At 42.9% G+C, this 21,733-nt stretch overlaps 1 long non-coding RNA gene and 1 pseudogene across 2 annotated transcripts in view; one reads left to right on the plus strand and one right to left on the minus strand.

Annotated features, from left to right (window-relative positions):
* LOC116536753 overlaps nucleotides 1-21,733 on the minus strand; it is an 86,923-nt gene that overhangs the window by 6,816 nt on the left and 58,374 nt on the right. For both annotated transcript variants that reach the window (XR_004262784.1, XR_004262782.1), the window contains one exon: nucleotides 21,269-21,339. This is a non-coding gene — a long non-coding RNA (uncharacterized LOC116536753). The remainder of the gene's footprint in view (nucleotides 1-21,268; nucleotides 21,340-21,733) is intronic.
* On the plus strand, nucleotides 16,032-16,461 carry LOC116536752 (annotated as a pseudogene).

The raw sequence follows: 21,733 nt of genomic DNA on the forward strand, positions 1-21,733 counted from the left end.
AAAAAAAAAAAAAAAAAAAAAAAAAAATAGGATTCCATAGCTTTTTTTAAAAAAGAATCACTCTTAACTACTTTACTAATGTTGACAAACATGTAACGATTCCATAATTTCCTCCCAAACTTTCAGCAGTTGAAACACTCATCCAGTTTTACATCTGAGATCTGTTGGGGGTCTTTCCTCGCCAAACTTCCTGGAGCCTCCTAAGGCCAGTGCAGAATCGAGCTGGGACCAGCCAGAGAGGGCATTTAAGAACTCCGATTCCAGTCTGCCCAGATGTGTCAGGATATTGGAAGTGTCAACAGCCAGGAAAAGGAGGTGAGGGGATCAGAGCTGGCGGCAACACTACAGCTCTGTTGGGGACAGAGCACTGCCCTTGACATTAACAAGGGCCCCTACTCAGAGGCATTAAGAGGTGGGTACAGACCCAGAAAAAAAGTATACCGGAGAGTCACTGTTTATTCGCTCCACAGGGCCATGACATAAAACCCTACCACAATTACCCTAAGAGAAACCCAGAGAGTTGGGTGGGGAACCTCAGTATGCGTTCTCGTCTATGCTGTCTTTCATTAAGAAATTTCATTTCTTAAAGGAGCAAACAGCACGCATTTCCATCTGAGAACTATATGAAGCTGTTTCAAGCATCCCACAAACCCCTCAGTAACAAAAGCTAATCGTTTCCAGTCAGCACATATTTGAATAATAATAAAAAGGACAGCAAGCAGACAGTGTTGAGGCGCAGGCAAGCTTTATAAATATGGAATTCCTCATATGTGGTACTCGGCACTAGTTGGGGGGCGGGGTGGAATGGGGGTGAGGAGTAGCTGTTCTGCGTTTTGTTTGAGGGCGAGCAACTGCTCCAGCTTGTCTTTACCCAGGCAATGTTTTGGAGACAGATGGTAACATAATGGGGGGAAAGCCAGTCAAATGAAGAGAGGGTGGTTGGGATTACAAATGAGTGACGGGGGAAGGATCTGTTCTGTTCCCCTCCATGTCGCAGGCTGGTTTGAAGATGCACACAGACCTGCTTCAACGGTTCAGTTCAAGGCTGGTTTGGAGCTCCCAGCACGGAGCTTCCTGTCCACCGCCGCTCCTGTCCCAAATTATAAAATACCAAATGACCCAACTGTGTCAGACTCCCAAAAAACAAAGTTACAAGTCGGGAGAGTCAAACAGCTTGGGTTCTAATACTGTCTGAGGCTATTACCTGTGGGGACTTAGAGGAGTTCCTTCATTTCTCTAAGGCTTTCACTTCATCTGAAGAATGGGAATAGGAGAAAAAATACAAGCAAGGAACAGAGATTGCTGCCTCAATAATGTCTGCTGCCACCATCAGCTCTGCAAAGGTGAGCTGTCACCTCCAGTACTAATCTTACAATTCCTCAGGAGAGAAACAAAACGTAACCTTGTGGCTGAGTGCAGTGGCTCACGCCTATAATCCCAACACTTTGGGAAGCCGAGGCGAGAGGATTGCTTGGAGTTTGAGAACAGTCTGGGCAACATATTCAGATCTCATCTCTACAAAAAATAAAAATTAAAAAACAAAACAAAACACTAGCCAGGCATAGTGGTGTGTGCCTGTAGTCTCGGTTGCTCTGGAAGCTGAGATGGGAAGATCACTTGGGCCTAGGAGTTCAAAGCTGCAGTGAGCCGTGGTCGTGCCACTGCACTCCAGCCTGGGCAACAGAACAAGACACTGTCACAAAAAAAGAAAAACGAAAACAAACAAACAAACAAAAACCTCAAGCTGCCAAGCCACAGGTTCATTTGAAGGCAAATCTATGTTTTGCAGCGATCAAAAATCTTTGGATTGCTTCTATATTCACTTTTTGCTTCTAGCAAAGTATCCTACTTTGAAAACAAGATTCTTTCTTTCTGTATACATTATATGTAAGAGCCCCAATATCACAGATTTTTCATCGAAACCTACCTCCACGCCTATGTGTACGCCTCTACAGACATGCGTACAAGCTAAATCTAGTCTTATGTAAGAGAATCTGAACATTTCTTTATGAGGGCTGGCCTGTGTTTCAAGCTTCTCATGTTATATAAGGAGCCACTTTGCCTGTCTTCCTGCAATGATTTCAGATCTAAGCAGTATACTTCGCTCAGAAAAGTTTTTATTAGTTGTCTTCTTTCCCCACCCATTTTAAAGAACAAACTGACTCAGTTTTTTGATGGCAACACCACGGGGTGGGAGTGATATGGGAGTGGGCAGGGTGGGAGAAAGGGAGGATGAGGAGGAGGAGGAGGTGGTGGGAGCCAAGAGCTGAATCACAGCCATGTGAGTAATCCTAGGCTTTTTTTTTCTTCCTAAGGGTATGAATCAAATTAAACTTATTTTGCTGTGGGTGAAGGAAGAGGAATATAATAGCGTGAATCAGAGCAATTAGCAAATATGCACTCACTAAAAATTAATTACAATCACTACTTTTTTCACATGTCTGCCTGAAGATGCCAGAGAGCTTTTGTTATTAATCAATACAATCCTTGACAACAATTCTTCAGACTTTGAACTCAATTATCACCCTCTTCCCTTTAAAAATTTCCTTTTACACATGAATTTCAGAAACAGGAATCCTTTCGGAGCTTCTGTGAGATAATCTTTGGCCCTTGGAGGTAAGTGTGAAAACAGCATGGATAATGCTGGGTAGAGACCAGGTTATACACTATCTGGCCATGAGCACTGGAAGCAAAATACTGAATTTATAAAAACAATTGCTCAGAAAATGAGTTCAACCTCTCAAGAGCATTCCAATGGGAATGCTGCATGCAACAACACACCCTCAGGGAAAAGTGGGCATTCCTTTCATAATAGTTGGCAGTGAGAATAAAGTTATCATACAAAACTTTTGAATTGCCTTAGGGTGAAATAAGCAGATCTTTATCAATGTAAGAATTTGCTAAGAGTAATATTAAGAAAAAGATGGAACAAAACATTTAAAATCTGTTTTTCTGAATTTACATAGTTCCTACTAGGGGTAAAATGGCTACGGAGGAAGGCTTGAACAAATAAAATCCTAGTTTAACAGAGCCTATGCATTAGGAAGTCAAGAGGGCATATTTGGACTCTACTGAGATTCTGTTACATTTTTTACTACATATATGATCTAAAATATATTGTCTGCTAGTTACCTACCTGTGATTTTTTCTCTTATTCAATATAGGTATGGGTATTTTTTAGGAAGCAAATGTTCTTTATGAATTAGTACCCTTACAGAACATTGTACACCAAGGAGCTCAGAGAATAGTCTTTATCATATTGTCAGGTTTTCCAAAGTTCATATATATGTATATAACACAGTTTTTTGTGCTAATATCTTTACTGAGGTCTCCAAATAAATTATTTCAAGACCACTCTGAATCAGCCAAGGCTTCTACTTCCCTATTTCTATGTGTTCCTCGATTTGGAAATTGTAATCTGTAATGATGAGCTCTTTAGGGATGTTAATTTGTATGCCCAAGTTTGCATATTCCAAAGTCTGCCTACGGAACATTAACATTTTGGGGACGTTAGTCAAGATATATTTACATAACCTACAAAGATATATCAATATGGGTTCATATAAAATGGGCCAGATCTGTTTTCAGACCAGGTGACTTGGCTGCCTCTACCTTCCAACCCTCAGGTTCTCTGCCACCCCACCTAAGCCAAGCTAATGGTATTGTAGTGTTTCACTTTCTACCTTTCAAGTCAGCATTCTCTCAACTTAGAATCTCTAACTTCCTTTGCAATAGAAATAATACTCCCAAGCCCAATTTTGTCACATCCTGACTTGCGTCTACTGCAAGGAGCTGGAAGTTTCCAGAAATTTCCAGTTCATATTTTAGTTCTCTCTCTCTCTTTTTTTTTTTTTTTTTTGGGAGTTGGTATTTCAAATAACAGTTGCAGGGGAAAATTCTCAGAGTTCCAGCCCTCTGAAGAAAAAAGTCCTTGGGCACTCTGTGCGGGTTTTATCCGCTCCCAAAATGCCAGATGTTTCAGGCTGAAGGTCAGGGGCAAGGGGCAGGGGTTGCCATTCTGATATTTTATGTGGGGAGAATCAAAATTTTCAAAGGCATCATTGATGCTGAGTATAAATGAATTTAAGACTGTTTGTTCCCAGCATACTCACTAATTATGCTGACATGACCTGGTTCTCATCTAGTGATAAGAGAAAAGGATAAAAAACAGCAGCAAAGACAACTTGAAGGCCAGGCATTTGGGCAACGACAATGATGGAAATGAGATAGAAGTGGAGGGAGGTGGAGGTGGAGGTGGAGGTGGTGGTCTTGGCTGAGAGGTGATGAAGTTACAGTCAGGAGAAGCAGAAAACAACAGGTGACTATTGGACCCAGGAGAGAGGGGTACCAGGCCCCTCACAATGCAGACCATACCCTAGAAGTCTGGTTTCAAGGCACAGAAGACAGTACAGGGTGTCCAACAGTGCAAGTGAAAGAACAAGTAATAGAAATAGGAAAAAGAAACAGGCTAAGGAAGGTACTACCCTTGATTGAAGAATGTAATTTTAACAATGAGCTTCAGTTTCCAATCTTGTACCAAATACCTTCTGTCATATTTTTTGTATACTGTACCTCCTCTCAGCTCCCCCCCTCATTTACCACCATTATCCTCTCTTTAGGATGTGGCCAAGCTATCAAAACATTGCAGGCTGTGGTGCCGTATCGAGTAGGAGGGAGGTCAGGAGTGGGAGGCTAAAACCACTGCAAGATTTGAGAATGTAGATGTATTTAACTGGAAGGAGAAAAGGAAAGCACAGAGGTACTTGTACTTCTCTGTTTTCTGATTTGTGGGTAAGAAAACTCCATCATGCGGAAACTGGACTGAGGTCTTAAGCAGAGAAGGACCTTAAGAAGAACTGCAACAGTGACCTGGCTGGGTCTTTAAGGGGGAAATCACCCTATCCAATGGGTAAGGTTGACCTCACATCCTTTCCAACCGAGGTTCCAGATCTTTAAGTTGATCTATTTCAAGAGGTTTTTTGAAGCACCTAACATCACTCTAAAACGATTTCTTCAAAAGAAAGCTGTGCTGAAGCAAAACCAAATCAATTAAGAGTTTCTCTGTTGGAGAGCTCCAGGCTACTAACTCTTGAAGGCATTTGAACCCGATTGTTTCCTCCAGGTTATGAAAATGAATGTATTAGTCCCTCTATAGCAACTCTGCCTCTGGGCTCACCACCTGTGACCAGAAACACTCTCTCCTAAAGTGAGGTGGCCTAGGGCAGAACAAAATTACCTGCTCTCTCTACTCCTACTCCAACAGGTCATGGGAAAAGAACAAAATGATCTATTAAAAACCGCAGCAGCTGTGCTATAGTTATAGATGTCAGTACGGAGACAAACTAGCTGATGGATACTCAAGACCTCTCTGTACTATTTTTGGAACTTCTTAGGAACCCATAATTATTTCAAAAAAAAATTGAAAAACAAAACCCGCAGCTGTCTGAAAAAATTATCTTCAAACCAGTCATGAGAAACAAAAGTCAAAACTCACGACTGCATAATTAGTCCCAATTATGCTCGTTCTGTTCGTCATGCTTGGAGAAAGAAAGCCCTTCAGTAGGGAAACCGAGAAATGATCGCACAAGTGCCTGGCCAGGCCTCTCCCTTCTTGGTTTAACTAATACGGAAGAGTAACATTTGTTATCTTAGAAACTAAGATGTAAACTAACAACCATAAATGACAAAATTGAGATTTATAAGTTAATCATTGTAAGATCTAGAAGGGAGACACACCCTATTTTATCCAAGCTAGAACTCTGTTGTTTGTAAGACACCTTATTATTTTAGGTATCATTAGGAAAGAAACAAACTTTGCAAATTAACTATGACACAATGCCTTAAAGACAGCCTTGGGTGACAGTCAAACTAGTTCCTCACTGCTCTGTTCTGGGGGATTTGGCAATTTCTTCTGCCTTGAGTTGCATTGCTTGCTGTGTGATCAGCAGTTCTTCCGAATGTAACTCAGTAACAAAACAGAACACAGCCTCAACTACTGACTTTCTAGTCGTTGCTGTGAAAGAAAAGGTAAGACTTTATTGTTTCCTCAACTATGAACATTTGCTTCACTAATATTAAATTTACTGTCTGCTTTTCTCATGCCTTTCTGTATGCCCAATAGCATTTTGTTTCATCACCAATAAAGTCTTATTTCAGTTACTGAGAGCGTATTAAATGAAAGGTATAGTCACTCTTCCATTCTCTATAGCCTATTTCTGACCAGTTTGCCTAGGAAATTCACTCGATCATGTAAAACACGTTTATTGAGTGCTTACCAACTTCCAGGCACCGCATTAGCTTAAGGTGATACAGCAATGTACAAAGACAAATTCACTGCCCAGTCTAAAGGGGAAGGAAATACAGTCAAATAAATACATAATATGCTCCTGCTGATGAGTGCTCGAGCAGGATAGAGAAGGCAGGCAATCCTGGGATATGTGGGTGGGAGTAGGGTTGGGGGCAACTTATTTTGTTTAGGGTGATCAGGAAAAGAAAGCCCCTCTGATCAAGGAGGCATTTAAACAAAGATCTAAAGGAAGAGAAGTAATAGATTCCACAAATATCCAGGCAACAAATGAGAGGGCAAGGCAGAGAAAACTTGTAAAAGACACAGTAAGGAGGCTGGGCACGGTGGCTCACGCCTGTAATCCCAGCACTTTGGGAGGCTGAGGCGGGTGGATCACGAGGTTAAGAGATAGAGACCATCCTGGTCAACATGGTGAAACCCCGTCTCTACTAAAATACAAAAAATTAGCTGGGCATGGTGGCGTGTGCCTGTAATCCCAGCTACTCAGGAGGCTGAGGCAGAAGAATTGCCTGAATCCAGAAGGCAGAGGTTGCGGTGAGCCGAGATCGCGCCATTGCACTCCAGCCTGGTTAACAAGAGTACAGGAGTGAAACTCCGTCTCAAAAAAAAAAAAAACACAGAGAGAGAGACAGTAAGGAAGCCAGTGTCACCCCAGCAAAATGATCACGGGAGAAAGAAGACGGATCTGACACTGACTGTGGTATTGATGGGAAAGCAGATCACACAGGACTTTCTAGCCCATTGTCTTTACTCTAAGAGAAATGGAAACCCATGTGAGGCTTTTCAATCAGGAGAGATCTAAGAATCTTTTCCAGAGTGATTCCAAAGGCAAGGGTAGAACAAGGCACTCAACTGATTACTTCCAGTTAAAACATGACAGTGGCCTGACCTAGGTGGTAGCAGTGGAGACTGTTAAGTGGTCAGATTCTGGATATATTTTAAAAGAAGAGCAGACATGATTTGCTGATGTGAAGTAGAAGCTAAACAGAGGGGTCAATAGCAGCATGAGGATTTTGCAATTTTAAAATGGCACTGGGCTGAGCACGGTGGCTCACACCTGTAATCCCAGCACTTTGGGAGGCCGAGGCAGGCAGATCATGAGGTCAAGAGATCGAGACCATCCTGGCCAACGTGGTGAAAACCCGTCTCTACTAAAAAATACAAAAATTAGCTGGGCGTGGTGGCACAAGCCTGTAGCCCCAGCTACTCGGGAGGCTGAGGCAGGAGAACTGCCTGAACCTGGGAGGCAGAGGTTGCAGTGAGCCAAGATCAAGCCACTGAACTCCAGCCTGGCGCCTGGTGACAAAATGAGACTCTGTCTCCAAAAAAAAAAAAAAAAAAAAAAGGCACTGACATTTACCAAGATGGGGCAGTTTGGGTATGGCGGGGATGAGAAAGTGTATAAAAAGAAATGAAGAGGGTTAAGCTTTGGACATGCTAAGAGGTTTCAGATGCCAATCAGATACCCAGGCCAAGAGGCAGAAAAAAAATGGTCGAAATTGAGCACAGTTCCAAGATAAAATCATCAGTGTGTAAGTGACATTTAGCGTCAAGGGACTAGATGATTTGGGAGTCAGGACAGGTACAGAAGTTGTGGAGGCCTGAGGCACTTGAATATGAAGAGGCCGACGCAATGCCAGGAGGATTATCAAAGAAGACTGGCATGGATCGTCCCCTGGGTAGGCAATGGACCAAGTGTGGCATCATCAAGGAGCCAAGTGAAGAAAAAAATGATTTCAGGGAAGAGGGCAGGATTGGTTGAGCCAGATACTGCCAGTAGGCTGAAAAAGATGAAGACTGGGGACTCAACACTGAATTCGAAATGTGGAGGTCCCGGGCGATATTGACAGGGAGCCATCTGGGGATGGGGAGGAGAACACCAAGTCAACTGGAGTGAGGACTGCAGAGCATGGAGGAGAGGTATGTGAGGCAGTCAATAGAGAACTCTTCAGAGATATGGTATAGTAGCTGGAGGAAGATAGGGGTGGAAGAATAGATGGCACCAGAGACCACAGGGACAACTGCAGGAATGATGGGATTCAGTGTACTGTCAATGCACTGAATGACAGGATGATGGGATTTAGTGCATTGTCAAGAGATGGGGCTTCGGTGGAGCACTACAGAAAAATAACCCATGAACGCCCATAAAAGTTTATGAGTAGGTCCCCAAGTACCAACATATGAAAGCTTTCTTCCAATTGCCTAATTCTATGTCATACGTTTGTTTAAAATCTTCTCTTTAGAGACAGGCTAGTTTGTTCTCCGCCATGACATTTTATTGCTGCCTTTGTCACACTGAGATATATAGCAAGCCCATGGGCCGATCCCAGTATCTTACAACAAAGAAACAGACTTTGTTGTTGTTAATATCACGCAGAGCGATCTGTGGCTATATATTGAAATATCTGGCAAACATTAAACTGTGTGTAATAAATGGTGCTTGCTTTTTGTTTACAAAGCTAAGAAACACAATGATTTGTAAGCAAGGTGCATCAATAGCAAATAATACTACAAAGCCACTACAGCAAATTTAATATCTGTACTTTCTGTAACTTAGTCACATTGTTTGAAAACATCCAACTACATGGCTTATGCGGATTCATCATCTGGAATCACGAGACAAACTTCAGATTGATTTTCTCTCTGGCAGTAATACCAATCATTCTAGTCAGAGGCAGCCTCTGCCCTGCCTGCCCCAGGTGGTTTCTCTCTGGAACTGGCTAGCTGCACACACCAGGCAGAATCTATCTGTAGCCACAACCTGAGGCTGACCTGAGTTCTCAATAATTGAGGACATCAGACTCCACCACTGAGTTTCTTAAACTCCAGGCAAAATAGGTGCCTGCAAACGACACCAACATTTATTCTAAAAATGCTATGTAGGCCGGGTGCGGTGGCTCACGCCTACAATCCCAGCACTTTGGGAGGCTGAAGTGGGTGGATCACAAGGTCAGGAGTTTGAGACCACCCCGGCCAATATGGTGAAAGCCCATCTCTACTAAAAATACAAAAGTTGGCCAGGCGTGATAGCAGGCGCCTGTAGTCCCAGCTACTCGGGAGGCTGAGGCAGGAGAACTGCTTGAACCCGGGAGGTGGAGGTTGCAGTGAGCCGAGATTGCAACCATTGTACTCCAGCCTGGGCAACAGAGCAAGACTTCGTCTTAAAAAAAAACAAAAAAGGTTCTGTGTGGTATGTATTAGCTGTAAAAAGTAGCACCAAAATTCTCAGATCATTATCTGAAAACAAAAAAAATCGATTGGTTTCCCTAAATCAGTTTACCATAGAGGCAGCATAATAGAACACAGACTGGCCAGGTCTAATCCCAGATACACCATTTACAAGCTGTGTATCTTTGTGCAATTCACTGAACATCTATGTGCTTCAGCTTTCTGTCTATAAAATGAGTAACCAACAGTACCTTTTGCATACAGTTATGGGGTGGGGGTTAAATTAATTGCTATATGCAATAATTATAATAAGGCATCATCTCCATGCATCTTGTAATTTAAAACTGACCATGAAAAATATACCGTAAGTAGCCTGAGGACGGTCCAGGGAATTTACAAAACCAGAGGATAAGCATGTTCCATATCCCTGGGGTTTAACTTACACTACAAAATCTAAGAACAATAAATAATGTAATTGGTAAAAATAATTTTTAAATTGTTTAAGCATGAAAACATAACTATAGTGAAGATTAGAATACAAAAAATTCCCACTTGAAGATAAGGCAGAGACTGGAAATAAATTGTACATTTGCCTCTGGCCCTTTCATGCTCACACCCTCTGAGGCTTAGTGCCCTCTTGTGAAACTGCAGAGGAACACTGGCATAAAACATTGTCTGCTGAGTCACAGAGGAGAGTCACAACCAGCAGGGAAACCGTGCTGGGAGGGCTCTCCCATATCGAATTCCCAAAGTGAGATGGGACAGACCTAGCAAAGTGTAGTGACTTGCCTAAGATTAAATAAATAGGAAGCAGGGGGGTTATAGCAAGTAAATCAGGGTTACCAACTCCCAGCTCAGCCTTCTTCTTACCTTGCCCTGGGATGTGGGGTCTCCAGTGGGAGACACCATGTTGTATGTACAGTTTCTTAACAAGAGAGTCTGGGAATGAGAGGACTGTGATCTCCACCCTAAACCTCGTCAAAGCGCCCAGCCCTCCGTGCATTCCCCCCACGACAGCAGACTTGGGAGCTCCCAGGGATGCTCCTCCAGCTAGGCCTCTCACTACCTGTTCCCCCCACCTGTCCTTTACTTTTAGCTCCAGACTTAAGAGATGAGCAAGACAAAGAGAAGATGGCTCCCATTTTCAAAACTACATGTTTTAAGGGGAGCAAATACTAGAAGGAGGTGGTCGCAGGGTATGAAAAATTTAAATTTGTATCATCTGTAAACTCTGGGCTCTGACAATCAGGGAAGAAAATATTGAATTTGCTTCTCCAACAAATATTTATTTTCAACTTTATGATTTATAGTGCAGTGGCTGGGCTCTGGGAGAGTAGAAATATACAGGACTGAGGCCCTGCTCTCCAGAATTCATGATGGAATCGCAGAAACCGCGTATGAAGATTAGGAAAGATAATAAATAATATAAGACAACATGCCTTATATTATATACCTTAAGCTTTGCAGTGTTTTTGTCAAAGAAAATTTATGAGAAAGCCCAATATGTAAAACAGATCAAGTCAGCTGTTTTGGTGGAAGCTAGAAAGAAGAGCCCTTGTAGGCAGCTCTGCTCTCTGCTGCCCACCCCCAGCCTCAACCCCCCACACTGCCCAGCCTTCAGAGCCTTCAAGAAGGGTAGGCAGGCTGTGCTTTCAAAGGCAAGCAGCACTCCCATGAGCAGGAAGGAAAGGGTCTCCTAGGCAGGAAGTGCTGCCAAGACACAGGTGTGGAGGCGGGAATAATGCCGCAGGTGGACGGGTGTGGTGGCTCATGCTTGTAATCCCAGCACTCTGGGAAGCCGAGGTGGGCAGATCACCTAAAGTCAGGAGTTCAAGACCAGCCTGGCCAACATGGTGAACCCTCTTCTGTACTAAAAACACAAAAAATTTAGCCAGGTGTGGTGGTGCGCACCTGTACTCAGGAGGCTGAAGCAGGAAAATCGCTTGAACCCAGAAGACAAAGGCCACAGTGAGCAGAGATCGCACCACTGCACTCCAGCCTGGATGAAAGAGTGGAAAGAGTGAGACTCTATCTCCCAAAAAAAAAAAAAAAACCACAACTATCAAGAACAGAAGTCCATGGGCGGGATAATTAGAAAAAGCTGGTGCCATGTCTTCCCCTTTCTGAAATTCTAATCCTGAAGAGTACAAAGCAACTAGAAAGTTGCTAGAAAGCTGTGCAGCAGTGGCCTGAGAAGGGCCCAATGAAGGGCACAGCTCTGGGGAAGAGCTCTGGGGCATCACCCACTCACAGGGAGAGCAGCAGGGAGCCACACTCCCCATTCCAACTCAGCTTCTGTCCCAGCGCTCATCCAAGGCTCCCCAGCCCACAGGATGATCCCTGTTAAAAGAAGCATTTGAAGACAGACGAATCCGAACCAGGATTCCCCAAAGGACAAAAATAACTAACACAATGAAAGACAGAAGCCACGGAAGGTTGTAAAACATGTGCCTCTATTGACCATAGCAGACATTTCTCAGCAACCCCTTCCCCCACCACTTCCCTGACCTTTGCCAGGTGAGGATGCAGGTCCAGGGGGCCAAATCAACCAGTTTTTCAAGAGAAAAAAAAAACAACACGGCAGTGTTTATAATTGTGTGGACCATAGGGAACGTGTCTACAGGCCAGAGTGCAGTTCCTATATTAGAAGAGGGGTTTGAGTTTATCTTGCCTACTGCACTGGCCACAGCATCTTGTTCAAGGTTTAACAAAGGTAGGTTCTCAATACCTATCTGTTAAATCAGCGTATGAGAACCAAATAATAGATTAAGCAGCAAATTGTAAGCCAACGTCTTTCCTCCCTCCTCCATTAAAGAAATACTACAGCTTAAGAGAGGTAGATGGAGTAGCAGGTTGTAAGTAATGGGAAATCTACACATAAGTTACTCACCAAGTCACTATTAACAGTGTTAATTATACTAACAGGGTTAGTGTAATTGCCCTCCACATCCCATTTCTTCAAGCTCTGCAGTTATGCTGTTATGTTTACCTCAATCTCAATCTAATTCTTTTTATCCTCTTTTCCCTTCTCACATTTTTTAAAGACCTCACTTGGGGATTTACCAGGGAAAAACCATGAAAGTCACAAAGTAAATGGGGGAGAGGGGGTATATACATACTTCCATATCAGGGTGGCAAGGGGCGCTACATCTATCTCCACCTTCAGAAAGGTGACAAGACCTGAGCTCTGAGCCTCTGCCCTTCAGTCCTTGTCAGAGAACTGAAAGGGATGCCTTCCTACTCCTGGGGTTGCTAGGACCATCTTTGGCGCTCTCACATCAAAGTGTATTCTTGAGGTTTTTGAGATATATCCCAAGTCTCCGCTCTTAGCAGCTCCAGCTGGAGTTTACAGAAAATGTGAAGTTGTAGAAGTCAATAGTTCAGAGATAAACAGGGTAAGGTGAATCCTGTACATCAGAATGAAAACAAATCTCAAAAGGTAATACAGAGAGGTCACCAGGCACCCAACAACTGAAGAGAGATACTTCATCAGATGTTCAGAGCAAAAATAAGATTTGTGTTCTATTTCTGCTGCCTTTAAAAAATGTATTTGTAATCCCAGCACTTTGGAAAGCTGAGGTGGGACGATCAATTGAGGTCAGGAGTTTGAGACCAGCCTTGGCCAACATGGTAAAATCCGATTCTCCACTAAAAACATAAAAATTAGCCGGGCGTGGTGGTATGCCCCTGTAGTCCCAGCTACTCGGGAGGCTGAGGTGGGAGGATCGCTTGAGCCTGGAAGGTGGAAGCTGCAATGAGCCAAAGTCGTACCACTGCACTTGTAATCAATTTCAGAAATTATCCCCATTGTGCTAATCTTGTTTCATCTGGCCCCTCCACATTGTTTTTTCTCCCTCCTAAATGTCTCACTCAAGAGTCACCCTGTTAGAGGCACATGTAAGATTGTAACTCAGGCCAAGTCAAAAAAATTTGTGTGCAACAAGGTACATATATTATACAGTTAACACTATTGTACTGGACACTTAAAATGGGTAAGATGATCGTTTTTTTTTTTTTTTTTAAACCACAATGAGAAAAATTGTACAAAGTCCTTTGGAGAGATTAAAATTGCAGGAAAAAAAAAGACCCTGAGCGAAAGCTACTTACCACTCTTCAGTACCTTCTCTCACCTCAATAAGTTAAAAAAAGATCAATAGGAGGCCGGGCGCGGTGGCTCACGCCTGTAATCCCAGCACTTTGGGAGGCCGAGGCAGGTGGATCACGAGGTCAAGAGATCGAGACCATCCTGGTCAACATGGTGAAACCCCGTCTCTACTAAAAATACAAAAAATTAGCTGGGCATGGTGGTGCGTGCCTGTAATCCCAGCTACTCGGGAGGCTGAGGCAGGAGAATTGCCTGAACCCGGGAGGCGGAGGTTGCGATGAGCCGAGATCGCGCCATTGCACTCCAGCCTGGGTAACAAGAGCGAAACTCCGTCTCAAGAAAAAAAAAAAAAAGATCAATAGGAAAATAGACAAGCAATTGAAAATGTAAATATTTTCAGGCCAACGGTTGGGGTTTTTTGTTTGTTTTGGTTTGTGTTTTTTGAGACGGAGTCTCGCTCTGTTACCAGGCTGGAGTGCAGTGGCCTGATCTCAGCTCACTGCAACCTCCAACTCCCTGATTCAAGTTATTCTCCTGCCTCAGCCTCCTGGGTAGCTGGGATTACAGGCACCTGCCAGCGCACCCAGCTAATTTTTCTATTATTATTATTATTTTTTAGTAGAGAAGGGGTTTCACCATGTTGGCCAGGATGGTCTCAATAATCTCACCTCGTGATCAGCCTGCCTCGGCCTCCCAAAGTGCTGGGATTACAGGCATGAGCCACCACGCCCGGCCCAGTTGGGGGTTTTAAACATTATCTTAAATGATTAGGTTGTTTTATATTTTTATGCAGAATTTAAATTGTTAGTAGATGAAAGGCTAATATTCAATGAACCACAACAGCAAAAATCTGTACATCTACAACTCCACATTTTTTTTTTTTGAGACAGAGTCTTGTTCTGTCGCCAGGCGCCAGGCTGGAGTGCAGTGGCGCAATCTCGGCTCACTGCAACCTCCGCCTCCCGGGTTCAAGCAATTCTCCTGCCTCAGCCTCCCAGGTAGCTGGGACTACAGGTGCACGCCACGTCAAGCTAATGTTTTTGTATTTTTAATAGAGACAGGGTTTCACCATGTTGGCCAGGGTGGTCTCGATCTCTTGACCTCGTGATCCGCCTGCCTTGGCCTCCCAAAGTGTTGGGATTACAGGCATGAGCCACCGCGTCCGGCCTACAACTCCACATTTTCAAAAAAGGTATGGGGGGAGATCTGTCTTTTTAAATACTGAACTTTAGTATTTATAACTGAAAAGACATTATCAATTCATGATGTTTTATACCTTCACATACTTTTTTTGGTAGAGATGATGGTGGCATCTTTTTAAAATATAATTTTAAGAGGGCAGTGATTTTCCAGGTAACTAAAGCACCTGTCGCAATTAAAACTGAGAAGCAGACACATAGGCTTGTCTTAGGACTGTGAAAAAATGTTTCGTTTTATAAAAATCAGCAGCCAAGACTGTTCTATTTGCTGTTCCCTCTACCTGGCCCTCCAGTTCTGGCTAAATCCCTTCTGTTCTCTTCTTTCAAATTTCTTAAGGTCCCTAACACAGCCCACTCTTTGTTAATGCTCCCACATCGTAGCTTCATCTGCTTCATTCACTTACCACAGTTACCTTCTACTGAGATTTCCTCCATCTAGAATATAAGCTCCATCCCAGGGCCAAGTCCTTGCCTCACCCTCTCTACTTCAACCCACTATCTAATGCAATGTGATGCTTTCTAGCCAGGTGCTTAAAAGGATTTCAGCCATGCTGAATGAATCACTGTTGGTTTGTTTTACATTCTTCCCTACCATGCCATTCTTCACAAACCTTCCCTTTCTCTACTTTCCAGTTTCTTCTCTCGTGCCAGCTCTATCCTATCTCTTCATTCATTTTAGTGCCCTGACATTTGGAGATAAGTCACCAGAAATGCCTAAAAATGATGTATTGCCCCAGATACCATGGCTCTGTTACCTTTTGCAAGGTTGGGATGGCAGATGGGATTACAGCCAACTGCTTAGCCTTGCACAACTCAAACTCGAGTCTTGAGGCACAATCTAAACATTTAAAAATAGACCTCTAAGTGTTTTATTATCAAGAACCCCATATATAATGCCATTGGGTGCCAACAAGGCAGTATTCTTATGGAGCGTTATATTCTGTCTTTGCCACCCCGCTATCTTTATATGCCTAGTAAGAATGTAAATAATGTGAATATACTGTAGCACTCCTTACTGTGTTGATGCTATCTAAAGCTCAGGGGCAATTTAATAGCAGCCTCTACAGAACTTGGACAAAGTGGACTTCATGCAGAATGGCCCCCAGCTAATTATTACCTCCATGAAAGAAAGCTTAACTGAAAATGGAAGGGGCCAAAATGACACTATGAGAAATTCAGGCTCGAGAAAAAGAAGTATATCCTAAAAGTGAAAACCCAAAAAACAATGGATCTCGACCTTGGACCCGGCACGATGGCTCCCACAAAGACGGCTGTCCAGAAGAAATAGGGCCATTCTGCCGTCAACGAGGTGGTGACCCGAGAATACACCGTCAACATTCACAACCGCATCCATGGAGTAGGCTTCAAGAAGCGTGCCCCTCGGGCACTCAAAGAGATGCAGAAATTTGCCGTGAAGGAGATGGGAACCCCAGATATGCACACTGATACCAGACTCAACAAAGCTGTCTGGGCCAAAGGAATAAGGAATGTCCCACACCGAATCTGTGTGTAGTTGTCCAGAAAACGCAATGAGGATGAAGATTCACCAAATAAGCTCTACACTTTGGTTACCTAGGTATCTGTTACCACTTTCAAAAATCTAAGACAGTCAATGTGGATGAGAACTAATTGCTGATCATCAAATACATCAAGTAAATTTATAAAATTGCAAAAAAAAAAAAAAAAAACCCATGAATCTCTGAAACCACATGTAAAACCTTTTTCTTAGTAAGCAACAGTTTCTGTTCTTTGAGATGTCTAGAATATTTAGACATACCTATTTGCAGGAATGAGTGAATACATGTCAATGCAGCGGGGAGGACTTTGGTTTTCTTTTCTCTTCAGTGTTAATTTTAAGTCATTTGTTGCTCAATGTCGGCACTGTGGCCATATTGGGTCAGAACAGTTGGTTGGTGGGGTGGTTTTGCAAGGACAGGGATCCCGTGCATCATGGGGTATTTTTAGGCTCCATTATCGGCCTCCACTCACTACATGCAGGTAGCATCTCCCCCGTCCCCAACCAAAACCCCAAACACTATGCAAACATTGTCAAATGCCCTCAAAGGGACAAAGTCACCACCAGTTGAGAACCACTGCTGTAAGTCCCCAAACACGCCAATCTGTGCACCCTTTCCTTTTCGTCCTCCACCCAACAGAAGCCAAACTCACCAACCTAGGAACTGTCTTTCTTACCAATAAATTTACTTCAACAAACAGTTATGAAACTTAAAAGAAACCGTAAGCAGAATGGATAACCTGCTTCCAGGAGAGCATATAAGAGGCACTCAAATGTTGGTTCCCACTTTCCCTTTCTGTTAACGAATTCATAACTCCTGGAGCAAATACCTGTCCCTTCTAGGCACCTGATTTCAAAGGTATGTACATATATTTTGAATATGACATTATATTCAAAATAATATGACTAAAGATTATGATTCTATTTTCTCTCCATAAGAGGAATGCAATTTTTAATTTTTAGGAAGAGCTTCTTAACTAAATAAATAAGTAGCACATTAAAGGAAATACTTTTTACACTTTGATGAATTCTTGCCAGGCATGGTCTTAAAAAAAAACAGCACCTTCAACAATGATGTCTAATAATAACACCTCATATACCCCACAGTACTTATAGCCTCCCACCCAAGTTTCTATGGTGATTCTTGAACTCAAATGGTTTGATTTCCAACAACCTAGTAATCTGAAGAAAATCCCTGTCTTCATTCCTTCAAGTATTTTATTTACATAATTTGTTGTGGGGAGTGAGATTAGGACAGCTTATAATAATAAATTTTCTTTCAATTTAATTAAGAAATTTGGCTCAGAACCTTCTGAAGTTTTAATGGACTAAGGATAAGAATTCTAGACTGATATTTTCTAAGACTGTTTCCCATTGTTATAATCAGGAAATACTAGATATTGTTCAAGTAGAGGCAGAGTGTAAGCATGCCACATAGTTGAAAAATCATCAAAAAAATATTAATCACAGCTGAAACCTGACATAAACTCTCTCATGTTCCTTAGGTACAATACATTCCAGTGATTAAAAATACATTCCATTTCCTCTAAGTGCAAATTCAATCTGTCAGACTGGATGACAGCACTGTAAAGCTGCTGAAATTCTGAAACCTAACCTGCTCAATATCCTCAACAGCCTTTCTCCAAAGAAAAGTGAAGAAAAATGTATTTTTTTGAGATGTGGCAACATCTTAAAATTACTTAAGAATGATTTCAAAATAACCCCCTAATAAGCTGCTTAATGTGAACAGCATTTCAAATTCCCAGTCTCATTTTAAATCTCCACCTTTGTTGTAAATGGTACCCAAATAAAAATCTCCTTGTGCTCCTAAGAATACTATAGGGTTTAAGATCTACTGCAGGATCCCTCCAGCAGACACTGGCATACACCCGTGAAAACTGTGGGTTGTATCTTTAAAAGGTGTCAAAGGAAAAGCAGATGAAATGCTGTAATCTCCACCCACTGTCACTTAAGACTTACTGCCCACACACTCCACAGGCCCAGCCAGCATCCTGCATCCACCCTTTTTTTTTCAAGCCCAATGCATTAGACCATGGAAACTCAGGATGTGTGGCCACAACGGCCCCTGCTCTGGATCCAGCTGGCCCACCACGTGGCGTGGCCGTGACCTTAGTCACACTTCCCCCTGACATCCTGTGAGTGGGCTCAAGCTGGAGCCAGACCTTCCCACCGTGCTGCCAGCCCTGCTCCTGGAAATGACAAAACCCTGCTCCCTAAAACATTCCATTCTCCACTTACACCAACAGAGCTTCCTGCTCCCCACCCCTCCTGAACAACAGGTCTTTGAATATCATTCACCACCCTGGTAACACCTTTAACCATTTAGTCATTAGTTATTAAGGGACATATGCACAACTTCCCCTCGGATTTTCATAGAAGCCTGTTCTCTTGATTTTTCACACTTTTAAAGCTATTATCCTAAGAATCACTTCTACAGGAATTATACGCATATGCAACATTCAAAATCAAAAACATAGCACTGCAAATCTGCACAACAAAGCTCTTCTTTAGAGAAGTATCTCTTAATTTAGTGGAGAGGGTGTCTGCTGGATTCAGATTTACATAAGCAGTATCTTCATGGTTCTCTTCTAAGCTGGACTAAGGATTTTCAAAAATTGTTGACTTATTATGTATTAACTCTTATCTTTGAAAAGGAACTATCATATTAATAAAAAGGTGAGGCCGGGCGCGGTGGCTCACGCCTGTAATCCCAGCACTGTGGGAGGCCGAGGCGGGTGGATCACGAGATCAAGAGATCGAGACCATCCTGATCAACATGGTGAAACCCCATCTCTACTAAAAATACAAAAATTAGCTGGGCATGGTGGCGCATGCCTGTAATCCCAGCTACTCAGGAGGCTGAGGCAGGAGAATTGCCTGGACCCAGGAGGCGGAGGTTGCGGTGAGCCGAGATCGCGCCATTGCACTCCAGCCTGCGGAACAAGAGCAAAACTCTGTCTCAAAAAAAAATAAAAAAATAAAAATAAATGAAAAATAAAAAAAATAAAAATAAATAAATAAAAAGGTGAATGAGAAAAAAATACTCCCAATTTAGTTTTAGCTGTAGAGTCAAGAAGCAAGTTTTTGTTTCATCTGATGGTAAAGGTAATGCTTTTAATTGGCAGCATTAACCCCACACCTTACTCCTAAAAGGTGTCTGTGGATCCTAAGGATGCTTTCACAAAGAGGTAAAGCTGGGTAGAGCAGCGCTAAGGGGGCTGTTAAGACATCCATTGTTTAGACTCATACAATTCTCCATATTCAAAATCAAACAGAGGTTCCAGTTCTACATGGATGGATAGAGTCAGGACACGCCACCCTGTGTTTCCCAGGGCCCACCACTCTGAACCTCAGAGACAATGCTTGGAGCAGCTATATACGAGGACTCTGAAAAGTAAGCAGTAGCAGGCACATTAAGAAGGAAGACCAGTCTATCATCGATGGGCATTTGGGTTGGTGGCACATACACACCATGGAACATTATGCAGCCATCAAAAACGATGAGTTTGGGTCCTTTGTAGGGACATGGATGAACCTGGAAACCATCATTCTCAGCAAACTGACACAAGAACAAAAAATCAAACACCACATGTTCTCACTCATAGGTGGGTGTTGAACAACAAGAACACATGGACACAGGGAGGGGAGCACTACACACTGGGGTCAGTTGGGGGGAAATAGGGGAGGGACGGTGGGGGGTGGGGAGCTGGGGAGAGATAGCAAGGGGAGAGATGCCAGATGTAGGTGATGGGGAGGAAGGCAGCAAATCACACTGCCACGTGTGTACCTATGCAATAATCTTGCATGTTCTTCACATGTACCCCAAAACCTAAAATGCAATAAAATAAATAAATGGGAAAAAAAAAAAAAGAAGGAAGACCAGAACATGAAAGACCACTCAACTGACAGTTCCTTCTTTTTTCACCAGTGTGCCCAAGCCTGGTCTCAACACACTGTCGGCAAACCCTGGGTGCTGACGGAATAGAGTGGGAAATGCCGTTTCTTCCTTTTCTCTGTTCCCTCAGGCCACAGTCCCCAAGGAACCCTGCAGTGGCTACGGCAGCCAGCAGCAAGGGCAGCCAGCAGCAAGGGGAGCCTGCAAAGACGGAACTCTGAGGTAGGAAAACCTTCCTCTGGATTCAGCAGAGACATGGTTCCAAGGAAGTGGGGCCAAATCCCACTGTTTTTAGTGTTTCTGTCCTCCAGGGGCTTGGCCCTGGGGACATGGGCACAGTTATGAAAGTACATGGCAAAGCAGAGTAACTAAAGCCCAAGATTCCTAGTTAAATGACCCAGAAGGGAAGCCTAATAGAACTGGAAAGAACTAGAGAGAGCACAAAGGGAGAGATGAAGATATAAAGAACTGTTGGAAACTGTAGAGGTCGAGAAAGAGACCCCATAACGTTGCTTATCAACGTGCAGCTTCACTCCTCAGATCGACGCTTGTGGACCTTATCCTAACAGCCTACCAATGACTTTGAGAACTGAAGCACCTAGCTCCGAGATTGGCCACTGTGGGACACACACACGATACATTCAAATGGCTCTGCAAATGCTAACACAGGACCACAGCTCACACATGGTGGGGGGAACTTGTTCTCCGAACCTAACCGTTATCAACTACCTACTAAAACAAAAACACCGACCTTCTTCATAGGATTTAGACAAGATCCAGTGTTTCATAACACAATATTCAAAATGCCCTGGATAAATTCTAAATTACTCAGCATGGAAAAATGCAATCAACAGGTGCCAAGGCTGACATGACAGACATTTGGACTATGTGACAAAAACTTTAAATCAGTTATTACAAAAAAATGCTCCAGCAACCAATTCTAAGCCATCTTGAAACCTATGGAAGAGACAGTCTGGGTAAAGAAATAAAAGATATATGAAGAACTGTTGTAAACTGTAGAACTCAACAATAAAATAGCCAAAATAAAAAAACTCACCGGGATGGGCTCAACGGCATCATGGACATGAGTCAGCAAATTTGACGATGAATATATAGAAATAGGCCAATCTGAACAAGAAAAAGAAAAAAAGATTTAAAATAAAAAACAAACAGGGCCTCAGGGGACAATAAAAGGAGGTCTGCCATTTGTGTCATAGAAGTCCCAGAAAAAGAGAAAGAAAGCCATGCTGTACCAGAAAAATATTTCACCAAATAATGGCTGCAAACTTCATAAATTTCACAAGACACACATACGTACAAATTCAAAAAGCAGAGTGAACCTCATCTACGATTAACCCCCCAAAACCATGCTATAAACCAGAGATGAAACCAACATTCCTGAAAGCAGGGAGAGAAAAATGCCCTGTTATCTGTTGGGCACAAAAAGCCAAATGGTTATAGATTTGTCACTAGAAACCATAGAGGAAGAAAGAAGTGGCACAATATTTTTAAAGCATTGAAG

The sequence above is a fragment of the Sapajus apella genome, unplaced genomic scaffold (assembly GCF_009761245.1).
Source record: "Sapajus apella isolate SASKATOON/1434 unplaced genomic scaffold, GSC_monkey_1.0 scaffold103, whole genome shotgun sequence".
Taxonomy (NCBI): domain Eukaryota; kingdom Metazoa; phylum Chordata; class Mammalia; order Primates; family Cebidae; genus Sapajus; species Sapajus apella.